Source organism: Hyperolius riggenbachi, chromosome 12 (genome assembly GCF_040937935.1).
Source record: "Hyperolius riggenbachi isolate aHypRig1 chromosome 12, aHypRig1.pri, whole genome shotgun sequence".
In the NCBI taxonomy this organism is placed as follows: Eukaryota; Metazoa; Chordata; class Amphibia; order Anura; family Hyperoliidae; genus Hyperolius; species Hyperolius riggenbachi.
In genome coordinates this window covers 61,382,245-61,394,805 of record NC_090657.1, presented here as the reverse complement: position 1 = coordinate 61,394,805, position 12,561 = coordinate 61,382,245, and positions in this window count along the sequence as shown.

Here is a 12,561-nt window from a genome sequence, read left to right as displayed (position 1 = left end):
GTTAATTTACATGAAATATTATAATTACCGTCATCACCACCCCTCCCCCGCTCTAAAAATACACATTTTTTTAAATAAAAATAAACTGTGGTGAAAATACTATCCTCTATAATAAAACTTAAGTGTCCGTGCGCTGTCCCTGTGTAGCGTTGTCCGTGCTGAACCGTTGTGCGCAGCACGGAAAACGCTACAGAGAGATAGCGTGAGATCAGGGAGCCGAGTGTGCGGCGGGTCAGCGGGCGGTCGTGTCTGCGGCGGGCGGGTGACGTGCGGGGCGGCCGGTCTGCGTGCACTTGCGCAGCCGGCGGGGGGAAGCGCGCGGCAGGCACGCGCGGTGGGCGGGTGGGCGCATGCGCTCGCTGTGATACTGCGGCGGAGAGTGGAGGAGAGGTGGGAGGTAGGAGGAGAGGAAAGGGGAGGGGGGGAGAGGAAAAGGGAGGAGAGGAAAAGGGAGGAGAGGAAAGGGGAGGAGGGGAGGTGGGAGGGTATTCCACACAGACCTAGAGCCCGTTTTTAAACGGGCTTAGGCCACCTAGTAATGAATAAAATAGCTCTTGTTTACATTATTAATTTATAGATTATTTAGTCAGTGTTTGTCCATTGTAAAATCTTTCCTTTTCCTGATTTACATTCTGAATTTTATAACTGGTAGTGACCTCTTTAGTTCTGCCAGGTGATCTGTACGTAATGTTCGGTACTGAGCGTTCTATGCACAGAGGGAGATATTGGTTTCGTGGCATTTGGAGAAAACGTAATTTTCCACAAGGAAGGTTCACAGCGAGGTTCACAAACAGCAAACTGTCAGGACCTTGTTCATGACATTACACTGTGGGAGGGTTTTCACCACAATATCAGCCATACATGACCTATTCGAGAAAAGGTAAAGATTCAAGTTCAAGTTCAATCCTTCAATCCTTGAAGAGCAAACTCAACTCAAACAGAGCAATGGTTACCTGCATATTCATCCATTAGGTTAGATTATTTTTACCCAAAAAATTAGTTATATTACTGTGTTGTATACTGAAGATTACAGGAAGATCGCAAGTGGGCCATACACCATCACTGGAATACGGTAACAAGCATACGGTTATGCCCCAAAAGACTCTTGGAGGGGGATGAAATCCAAATTGGAGTCTTGTACTTTTTACGATGTTGAAATCCATTATAGGATAGCACACCTCTAGAATAGTAGGACCACAAAGATTCCATCCAATATCCACACAGGTCTGAGCACTATAGTATCCCCAGAACGTTTTATTCTTACATGAGTAGAGCTAAGCTCTGACTGTTTATCAACAATCGTTTCAGCATCCCCTTTGTCAAGGCACTAGGGCATGGTGAACAGCCAGAGTCTATCTCTACTTGTGTTAGCTGGCCTGGATTTACCTCACAGGTGCCTATAGGCACAGATGTCCTGGCACCCTAGACTTCACCCTCCATGAACCTTCAAACTCCTACCAAACTGCACCACAAGTGTGCTGGCTGGCCCAGCTATCACCTCCCCCATACATCCCCAGCCCAGCATAGATAGCTACAGGTGCCCCTTAGTATAGCTAGCCAGAAGTACCCTCAGTATTAAGAAGCTAGAGGTGCCCCTGACCGAAGGGAGATCTGGTAAGTGGAATGCCGAGAGCAAAGAGGTACTAGGGGAGGGAAGTGAGTCGCCTTTCCATCTTTAGGCGCCTGTAGGCACATGCCTACAGTGCCTTATGGTAAATCTGGCCCTGCGTATAGATATAAAAATGTATGTGTTTTAGACTTTATAGCATGCAAATCTTTGTGGGTACAGAGTAAGGACACCAATAGCCAAATATTGTGTAGTATGTACTGGTAGTTGATATAAAGTACAATAGAGTAATAAGCTATACTCACAAAGAAGGGTTACCTCAAAGGCAACCACTGTTTAGGCAGGTGGGGAGATTAGACCAACCCCACTCAGGATGAAGAAGTTGCTTTCCATAGGAAAAAAGGTGGGAACACCCTTCCACTAAGGGTGGACTTGATATAGCGTAGAATGGATACAGAGGTGCCAAAAGGATAAAAATATCTAAAAAGTTTAAAACATGAGGAGGCAGTGGTGGACTTACCTACTTCAAGCAGACACAAAAATTGCCAATGTGTTTGTCAAATACAACATGTTTATTTACATACTCTGGGGGACAATGCAACACGTTTCGCAGTTTTGATCCCGCTTCATCAGGCCATAACAATGGATTAATAGCAGATGTGGTCACTGGTCAGTAGAAGAGCCAGGCACCTCTGTCCCCATTTGGAATGGTATAGAACTTTGGATTTTCCCACAGACTGTAACAGTCTGTGAAGGGTATTAATAATTTTGGACTGGACACTTTTTACTCAAATGTAAATAAAAGCTGAGAATTTTTTTTCCACAATAATGCCTCTTGTACATATTCTTATTATCTTTTTAGAGACACCTATGTAATTTCCCATCAAAAAATTACTTGCTGGTTGAATAAAAGTAACTTTATTTCAAAATTTGCCAGAGGTATGAATAATGTCGGGCAGATATATAAATATATATATATATTTCCAAAATGTACCCGTGGCTTATTAATGACAGCATGCCCATAACACTCTATGCGTGGAGTGTGCACAATGACCTAGACAAGGCAATATGCAGAACATTTATATTATGTTATCCAGAGCTTTAGCCACTAGGGCGCACTCGATAGGTGTAATAGTCTTACCTTCCTGCGGCGAGTCATGCGGCATCTATGGCGCTACTTGCTCGCGTAGTGGGACTCCCGCTCTGCCATCCTCCAGTGGCATCCCCAGGCACCCCTGTGGCGGTGGTTCAGCGCGGGTGCATGCGCAGTACGTCCAGACGGACGCGCGTGGGGCAAAGCAGCCTTTATAGGCTGACGAGGCGTGTCTGATGGGGGTGTCAGCTGTGAGGTCATCAGCTGACACCCTTTTGCAGGAGGTGCTTTGCCTCTTGGGTACTTAAGGCCAGAGTGTGCACTTGCTCATTGGCCTTGATACTAATCAGTTCGCTGGTTCTTGGCCCTTTTATTAGCTAGTGAGAATTTGTGAGAGCTACATTTCATATATTGTGCATCAGTGCGATATATATGTACTCTAGTCAGTCAGTATTATATATTTGTAATATTGTATATTGATCTGTGTACCGACATGTGCCTGCCTTTTTTACCTCGAATCTGCCTAGCCCCTTTGTACTGTTGCCATCTGATATCTGTGTATGGTTTGGCCTGACTCTGACTTCGCACCTTTTTAATCCTTCAATACGACTGACATCTGACCTATGTGTATGACTCTGTCTGTTATTTGATTACGATTTTGCCTAGCCCTTCTGTTCTGTAGCCATCTGCTCTCGTGAACGGCCTCGGACCGTCTCTGACTACGCTTTCTCACTAGTACTGTGTATTGCATTGTCACGCCACATTTCTTCACGCACCAGCGTGATATTATCAAGGCCCATTAAATATGGAGGAGCTGCGAAATCAGATTTTGGAACTTGCAGGAGCTGTCAATCAGCTCACTGAGCAGGTTTCCACTCAGCAGACTCAGTTGACGCAATTGTCTAACACTCTCGCTCAGATGAATGTTTCTGCTAATGCCAGTAATCACAAAGCTCCTCCAAGTGCTCCTATTGTACCTGTCTTAGAGCCTAAAATGCCTTTACCAGAGAAATTTACGGGTTCACGATCCGATTTTAGTAACTTTCGGAATCGTTGTATGTCATACTTTGAAGTGAGATCTAAATCGTCTGGAACCAAATCACAGAAGATCACTGATTAAGACCTTACTTCAGGGTGACTCTCAAACCTGGGCCTATGGTTTGAGTCCTGACCATGAAGCTCTCACCTCCGTTGAAAGTTTCTTTGATGCCATGGCAACCATTTATGCGGATCCTGACATAACAGCTACAGCTACTCACAAATTAAGAGATCTCCGTCAGGGCCGTTATACTGTCGAGGAGTATGCTGCTGAGTTCAGGAGATGGTCAGTTTCTGTTAAGTGGGGTGGGGCAGCACTCATAGACCAGTTTTTGTTCGGGTTAGCCGATTCTGTGAATGATGTCTTAGTAAAGGTTCGTATACACGTCCGATAAAGATCGTTCGTTACGAACGATTCGTGACGTTTACACGATATTCAAATTAGACGGAAAAGATCGTTCGTAATGAACGATTGTGTACACACGTGAACGATATAAGTATAAAGTACTGAACGACGAACGATTAAAAAATGCGTGCGCAAACGGAAGTGACGTTATGACAGGCAATAAGAACATGCGTTATCGGACGATCTTTGTACACACTGCAACGATTGAACGATTATCTTTCGAAAAAATCCGCCGGGTTGGATCGGTCCGATTGAACGATAACGATCGTTATCGTTCACAAAAACGATCGTTCACACTTTTTGAACGCACGATTATCGTTCCGATTGTCGTTATCGTTCGTTTTTGAATGATCGTTATCGTACGTGTGTACTCAGCTTAAGTCTCCCTGCACCCAAAACTGTAGAAGAGGCTATCACTTTGGACATAAGGGTGGATAGACGGATTAGGAACCGACGACAGGGTAGGGTCTATTCTGCTTCAGGAAATGCTAGGCTGAGTAGCTCTTTTTCCACTTCTAGCAAAGAGCCCATGCAACTGGTGTTTTCCAAACTCTCCCCCGCTGAGAAACTCAGGAGAAGACAGGAAGGTCTTTGTATGTATTGTGGTGGGAAAGGTAATTTTGCACAGTATTGTTTCCTCCGGAAGGCTCCGGAAAACTCCAGCGTCTAGGTGAAGCATGGGAACTTCACTTGGACGAGCCGTTGCTTCCCCTTAAAATAAAAAAAAATTGTTACCAGTTACCATTCATTGGGGCGATAAGTCTCTCCATTCTGAGGCTTTTATTTATTCTGGAGCAGCTGGTAACTTCATTGATACTACCCTTGATGCAGAGTTAGGAATCCCTGCCGTATCTTTGCAGAACAAGCTGTACGTCACGGCCATTGACAACACTCCTTTACAGAGTAAACAACCTATTTCTATTACTTCCGAAGTCTCTTTGCACTTTGAAAAAATTCAGTGTTACATTCTCAGGATGCCATCTAGTCCTTTGGTTCTAGGCCTGCCCTGGTTGCAGATTCATAATCCCCGAATAGATTGGTGTTCTGGACAACTTACCAGTTGGTCACATCAGTGCCAGGGGGTATGCTTAAGGACCGTCTCTCTTCTCAGTTTAGGGGTAAAGAACATTGATGTACCATCGCCGTACCTAGGTTTTTCTGATGTGTTTTCTCCTCTGTCGGCTGATAAGTTGCCTCCCCATAGACCATACGATTGCCCCATTGATTTGCTGCCTGGCGCAATGCCCCCGCGAGGTCACCTTTATAACCTTACTGGTCCAGAAAAACTGGCCATGAAAGAATACATTAAAGAAAATCTCGAGAAAGGGATTATTAGAAAGGGCATGTAGCCCGAAACGTTGTGCTTTCTGTTTTCTGTACAACCGCATAAATATGAAAAGACATTCAAAAGATCACTTCTTTAAGGGTTGAGTCCGGATTTGATTGTTTGTGTATGGACATGCATGAGTGTGCTCCCATGTGGCATGGTCATGTGTAAAAGTGAATGATTGCTGCCAAAGCAATAATTGTTCAATAAAGTTAGGGGCAAAAAAGTTTTAGTCTCAATAAAATAAAAAAAATTGTTTATTCCTCCATTTAAGTTTTATTACCAGCCTAGCCTATTAACTCCTTGTTAATCCATGCAAATTCCTTAGAGAAAGACCTAATGCTAGGACTGATCAGTGGCAAAAGGCGACAAGGCCGCCAGAGAATGTGTTGGCTTGACACCATCAAAGCTGACACAGGATTGAGCTTAAAGTGAACCTAAAGCCACACAAAAAAATGAGATGAACTCACCTGGGGCTTCCCTCAGCCCCCTGTAGCCGATCGGTGCCCTCGCAGCTCCGCTCCGATGCCTCTGCACCCGCCGGTGAACACTTCCGGTTTGGCCGTCACCGCCGACAGGCATGGGAACGCGAGTGATTGTTCGCGTTCCCAGTCTGTATATCGCACCCTATGCTACTATTGCGGCCTCCTGGGGGCGATATACAGGCTGGGAACGCGAACAATCACTCGCGTTCCCATGCCTGTCGGCGGTGACGGCCAAACCGGAAGTGTTCACCGGCGGGTGCAGAGGCATCGGAGCGGAGCTGCGAGGGCACCGATCGGCTGCAGGGGGCTGAGGGAAGCCCCAGGTGAGTTCATCTCATTTTTTTGTGTGGCTTTAGGTTCACTTTAAGGCAACTGGCAGAAATGGTACAAGATCGAACAGCATGGAGAGAGCTAACCCATAGAATCGCCAAGAGTCTGACACGACTGAATGGATATCATCATCATCATCAATCCATGCAAAACCTATACCTGTTTATAGAAAGACAAGGGTGAAAGAAACCAAGAGCCAAATCTGGTGTAGTAATTTTGCAAGAATGGAATTATAGTGAAATAAAAGTTATACTCACAAGTCAGGGTTACCACATAGGCGACCACTGATAGAGCAGGTGGGGAGAATTTTCACCTGACCCCACTCAGGTTTAAAAAGTCGCTCTCTATAGATAGGAAGAATGGGGTTACACCCCTCCACCAAGGGTGGACTAAGATATTGAATAACAGAGATAATAGAGGCGCCAAACAAGTATAAAATAGGTTAAAACCCGTCTAAAAGGAGGGAAATGGGTGGATTTACCTTCCCCCAGATACACAAATGACCAGATCTATAAATATATTTATTAAAACAATTCTCCAATAGTGATGCAACGCGTTTCATGGGCAAACATCCCGCTTCATCAGGCAATATAACAAGGAGAACACACATCCAGGTCAGTATATAGCCAGAGCGCCTCTAGGCTGTTTATACACTTTTAATGAATGCCGCCTGTAGTGATTGGATGCGATCGCTAGGGTGACAGTTTGGGGACCCAATGCTCTACAGATGCATTGCTCTGCCATCGCTTAGCAATGCATTCGTACAGCTTTGGGTGAATGCATCCCATTGCTACAGACGCGGGAGCTGGGGATAATGGTCCACCACATACCCAGGTAGTGATAAAATATGGCATATATGGTATCATTTTAACTGGGAAGAGTTAAAACATATATTTGTATGTGTTTTCTAACTGTGGGACGAGTCATGTGAAAATAGGAAGGGTGAAAAAAAAATCTGCATTTATGCCTAATTATTCCCCATAAATAAACTACAAAATAAAATAGTTTTCAAAAAAAAACTATTACCCAGAAAAAGCCTAGATTGTATTGAAAAACAAAGCAAAATATATATCACTAATATGGTATAAGTAATGTCAAAAATGTCAGAGACCTAAAGGGGTAAAAAACATTGCAGAAAAAACTTAGGGCACACGCCAGAGCCCTCCCTCAAAATCTGGCCTTCATTCTGCATGGAGGAGTTAAATTTGGCTACTTATTGGCCAATCAAAATTGGATGTGTATATGCTGCTAGTTGTCTTTCAGGGACCCAGCAGGAAACCTCATAGGGAACACAAAATGTGCGGTGCTGAGCGGATCAGGTAGCCACAAAAAACGCCACTCACCGACACTCCCGTGGGACCCCCCCATATGGTAGCCAGGTATAGGCATCTCCAGTATAGGTAGCCAGGAATAGGTGCCCCAGTATAGGTAGCCAGGCATAAGTGCCCCCAGTATAGGTAGCCATCATTAGGTGCTCCCAGTATTGGTAGCCAGGCTCAGGGGCCTCAGTATAGGTAGCCAGGCATAGGTGCCTCAGTATAGATAGCCAGACATAGGTGCCTCAGTATAGGTAGCCAGACATAGGTGACTCAGTATAGATAGCCAGGAACTGGTGCCTCGTTATAGATAGCCAGGAATAGGTGCTCCAGTATAGGTAGCCAGGAATGGGTGCCTCAGTATAGATAGCCAGGAATAGGTGCCTCAGTATAGATAGCCAGGAATAGGTGCTCCAGTATAGGTAGCCAGGAATGGGTGCCTCAGTATAGATAGCCAGGAATAGGTGCCTCAGTATAGATAGCCAGGAATAGGTGCTCCAGTATAGGTAGCCAGGAATGGGTGCCTCAGTATAGATAGCCAGGAATAGGTGCCTCAGTATAGATAGCCAGGAATAGGTGCTCCAGTATAGGTAGCCAGGAATGGGTGCCTCAGTATAGATAGCCAGGAATAGGTGCCTCAGTATAGATAGCCAGGAATAGGTGCCTCAGTATAGATAGCCAGGAATAGGTGCCTCAGTATAGATAGCCAAGAATAGGTGCTCAAGTATAGGTAGCCAGGCGGAGAGGGGTAGGCGCTGCGGCACGCGCACCAGTATTTGATGAGGGGGGTCATCAAATACTCACTTTGCCGGGATCCACACGCTGGATGTACTTACTTGTTCCTGTTCTTGCGTTCCATCTCACAGTAACGCAGTAACGGTGCTGTTACTGTGAGCTGGAACGCAGGACAGGAAGAAGTAAGTTGTACATGCGTTGCTTGCTCCTAATGACCCCCAGCCACTGCTTGTGTGCGTGCCGCTGCGCCCCCCATGCAGCACAGCAGGAGGATGAGCGGGTCCCTCAGGGGCCCGGTTGCATAGGCGACTGCTGCAGCTGTGGCCCCTACGTGGGAGGTGTTAGTTAGGGATCTTAAAGATCTGATCCGCTGTGTCAGTCGTTATCACCATGGCTATCATTCATAAAGCATTTCCGAATGCGGAAATGCTGAAAACAGCTGAATTTACCGAGCACTTAGCAAAGTGTCTATTCATAAAAGCTGTTTCCGCATGAAAAGCTGTAATATACCGAGCAGTGCAATAAATTACCGGCTTGCACGGTTATTCTGTTAACACGTCACTACATGTCAATTCATAAAGATTAGAGCAAACGGTGTCAGCAAGGATAATACCGATTCCTTGGCATAGCCGATAAGCATGCGGAGAACAGCTAAGCTAATGAGACAGACCTCCCAGGCAGCAGCAGCAAAACAACAAACACAGAACATTTATATCGCGCTTTTTTCCTGGCGGACTCAAAGCGCCAGAGCTGCAGCCACTAGGTGGGCGCTCTATAGGCAGTAGCAGTGTTAGGGAGACTTGCCCAAGATCTCCTACTGAATAGGTGCAGGCTTACTGAAAAGGCAGAGCCAAGATTCGAACCCAGGTCGATTGCGTCAGAGGCAGAGCCCTTAACCATTACTGCAGGATAGTGTAAGCAGCAGTGAGAGCAGAGCAAAAAAAGGCATTCCGGAATACCAAGGCTGTGTTTTTTTAACCCCCTGTGTACCTGTTTTCAGATTTATTTCACATCACAAAGCCTGCATGTGTAACATTTTTTTTGAAGTTCTTCTAAGCTGTAGCAATTGAATAGATTGTTTAGAAAGACTTATGCTGGAAATACAAGAGTCAACCCGACGGCTTGAATAGCCGCCAGATCGACTCCCACCGTGTCCCCGCGGGTGCCCGGATCGATTCCCGCTCGTCCCAGCGGGCATTTCTTATCTTCCTTTTGTTTGTCTTCTATTGTCCGCCCACGGGGATCGAGCGTGGTATCGATCCGCTGCGTGAGCCGACACGTCGGAAATGATCAATCGAGCCATCAGCAGCTCGATTGATAAGGGCCTGTCGACCCATGTATGCCCAGCATAATAGACAGATTCAGCGCAGATTCAGGGCAAAGAGAGGCAGTTTTAAAAAAAAATGGACATGTAAAGGGATGCTGGGGCTGCCTCTTCTACAGTAACGCTGTCTCTGGAGGAGAAAATGTATCAACTCGGCAGCTTCTACTGTTTCCGCAAGCTTACCGCCTGCCTAGAGCCAGCCTAATTTGGGAAAATACCGCAGTGCTATCGCAACTGTAAACATTTTTATGAATGAGCACACTGAAGTCTAAAATACCAAATGCAGTATTTTTCCGCACAATTTTTTTTACCGCACTGCTTTTATGAATGATAGCCCATGTATTGCAAACCGTCTTTGCCTCATCGCGCACACACACCACAGAAATGATCACTTGTCGCAGAAAAAAAACATTGATTGCGGGAAAAATAGTTCACAGAAAATGCAACGTAGGCACCACCAGTGTTTTGTGATTCGATCGCTAATAGATGGCATAATGTACAGCTAAATCCAAGGGAAAAAAGTAGCAATCATTTCCAGTAGTGCGATCTGTTTGTGGCACAATTTTCTCGTTAGCGCAATCGTCGTCCTGCCATGTTTTTTGTGTGATTCAGCTCCTATACTTTGCACAATAAAATCACATAGCATTACATTGCTATGTGATTTTCCCCGCGATTCAGCAAATTTTTGCAAACGCAACGCAATTATGCTGCACACCCAAAGGATTGCACCCCCGATCACTGGGAAAATCTCATAGTGGTGTAATTGCTATGCGATTTTCCTGTGCAAAGTATAAGAGCTGAATTCTATATTTGGGTTTAAAGTAAACTAAAGAAAAAACACCTTCATGTATTGTACCACTATATGTATTGTAAACGCCTCTCCTGCCCTGTTTCATTCTTCACTGTTCAGCTTGCTTCTTGTCAGCCCTGAAAAAATCCTAACTGAACATTGTCTGACTTTGCTTAGAAATCAATATAGCTAAGTCTATTAGATGCCCCATTCACATTAGGTGTGCTGTGAAAAACGTGTAAAAGCGCATGTTAAAAAAATGGGCACATTTTAGTGTGCGCTACAGTGCGTTGTGCTGCACTTCTTTAATGCCGTTTTTCTTATTGTAGCAGTTGTCAAAGCTTTGATTTCATATATAAATGTATTTTTTTTTTCAATTAGGGGTAAAAAAACATATGCGCTTGTATGCGCTTCAGTGCACTAAAAAAGCGGACCCATTCACTTGCATTGATGTGCGCTTTACAGCTCAATGCACAGAAATGCATGCAACGCTACGTTTTTGTAACGCTGCGCAGCGCATAGATGTGAACCAGGCACACTTAGTTACATGGGAAAGTCAATACCTTGCGCCCAGGGCAATGCACTGTGAAAAGCGCACAGAAATGTCCCTAGTGCCCTTCTATCCACTTTTTATCAGCACATCAATGTTACAGATTGATACATGTTGCTGAAAAGCGGACAGAGATGCATAGATGGAAATGAGGCCTAAGGATCGCTGACTCCTGGTGGCTCGGTGTCTTCTGCACATGAGCCCCGATGACGTGGGTGCATGCATGCGCAAAAGACACCGACCCATTGGGGGTCAGCAATCCTTAGAGGCTGCCAGTGGGACACCTGGGGAGCGCTGGAACTGCAGCGAGGGACCCAAATAACTTCTAGTGGCTGGAAGAATACCCAGGTAAGTAAAACTACATTTCTTTTGTGGTCTCAGAAGAATTTTGCTAGCATTGCTGCTAATACCAAATGCTAAAGAGATACCCGCAAATGCCTTGCTAGAGCCCAAGGGGACAGTCTCCGGTCTGCATGGATTATTGGTCTTGGTGTAGCAGACTGGGCACTCAATCAGGACTTATCTGGATATAAAGGGTCAGTTAGGTGTAACTGTAGAGTAGTGGTAATGGGATTTGCGATACTTTTTGTGCTTCAGGTTGGTGACATGGGTTTTATTGTTTCTTCACACCCATCGATTACCTTGCTAGTTCCTTTACTACCAATTTCCATCCAACCCTAAAGCATTGTACACACCTTTCAATTTTAATTGCCCAGTTTTACCACTTCCATGTAGTATGAGGGTCAACCGATTTTGAATACAATGAATAGATTGAGTAGATAAACTCTAATACTACATGGAGGTGGTAAAATTGGTCCGTGAATGGCCAATCGAAATCGAAGGTATGTAACAGAGACAAAACCTTAAAAAAGGAAAAAAAAATTAATACATAACTGGGGCTACCTCCAGCCCCCTCCGACCTGATCGCTCCCTCTGCACTGTTCTCCGCCACCTGGATCTTCGGTAACGGATCCCAGTATCTTAGACCAGCTGGCTGCGCGCATTCCCCCGTCTTGTTCCCGCAGCCAGGATAGTTCTGCGCCTGTGCAGAAGTGCTGTGTCTGCCCAGAAAGCTCCCAGTAATGCGTGTGCTGCCGGGCTACACATGTGCAGAAAGCCCTGACTGGCTGAGATACTATTACCAAAGATCTAGGAGGCGGAGGATGGTGCCGAGGGAGCGATCAGCCCCAGGTATGTATGTACATATGTCGTGGTCAGTGTTGCCAACTGTCAGTAAATTTACTGACAGTCAGTAAAAAAAAGCCAACAAATCTGGGCTGTCAGTAAAGTCCATAAAAAAATGTGTGGTGTCAGTAAAAAAAAACCCTCTCTCTTTCTTAGATCACAGCACTTACCGCTTATCAGTTCATGTATCACTCTGGGATGTACACTGCTGTAGCTAAAGGTGGCCATACATCTGTAGACTTGGCAGCTGATCAACCGTCAGATAAGACAATTATTATTGATATTACAAAGATCGGTCTCATCAAGAGCATGCCTAGTTGACAATCAATGTACAGAGGCGCCAGTAGGATAAAAGATACTAAAAGGTTTAATATATCGTGGTGGTGGTGGTGGGCCAACCAACCTAAAACAGACA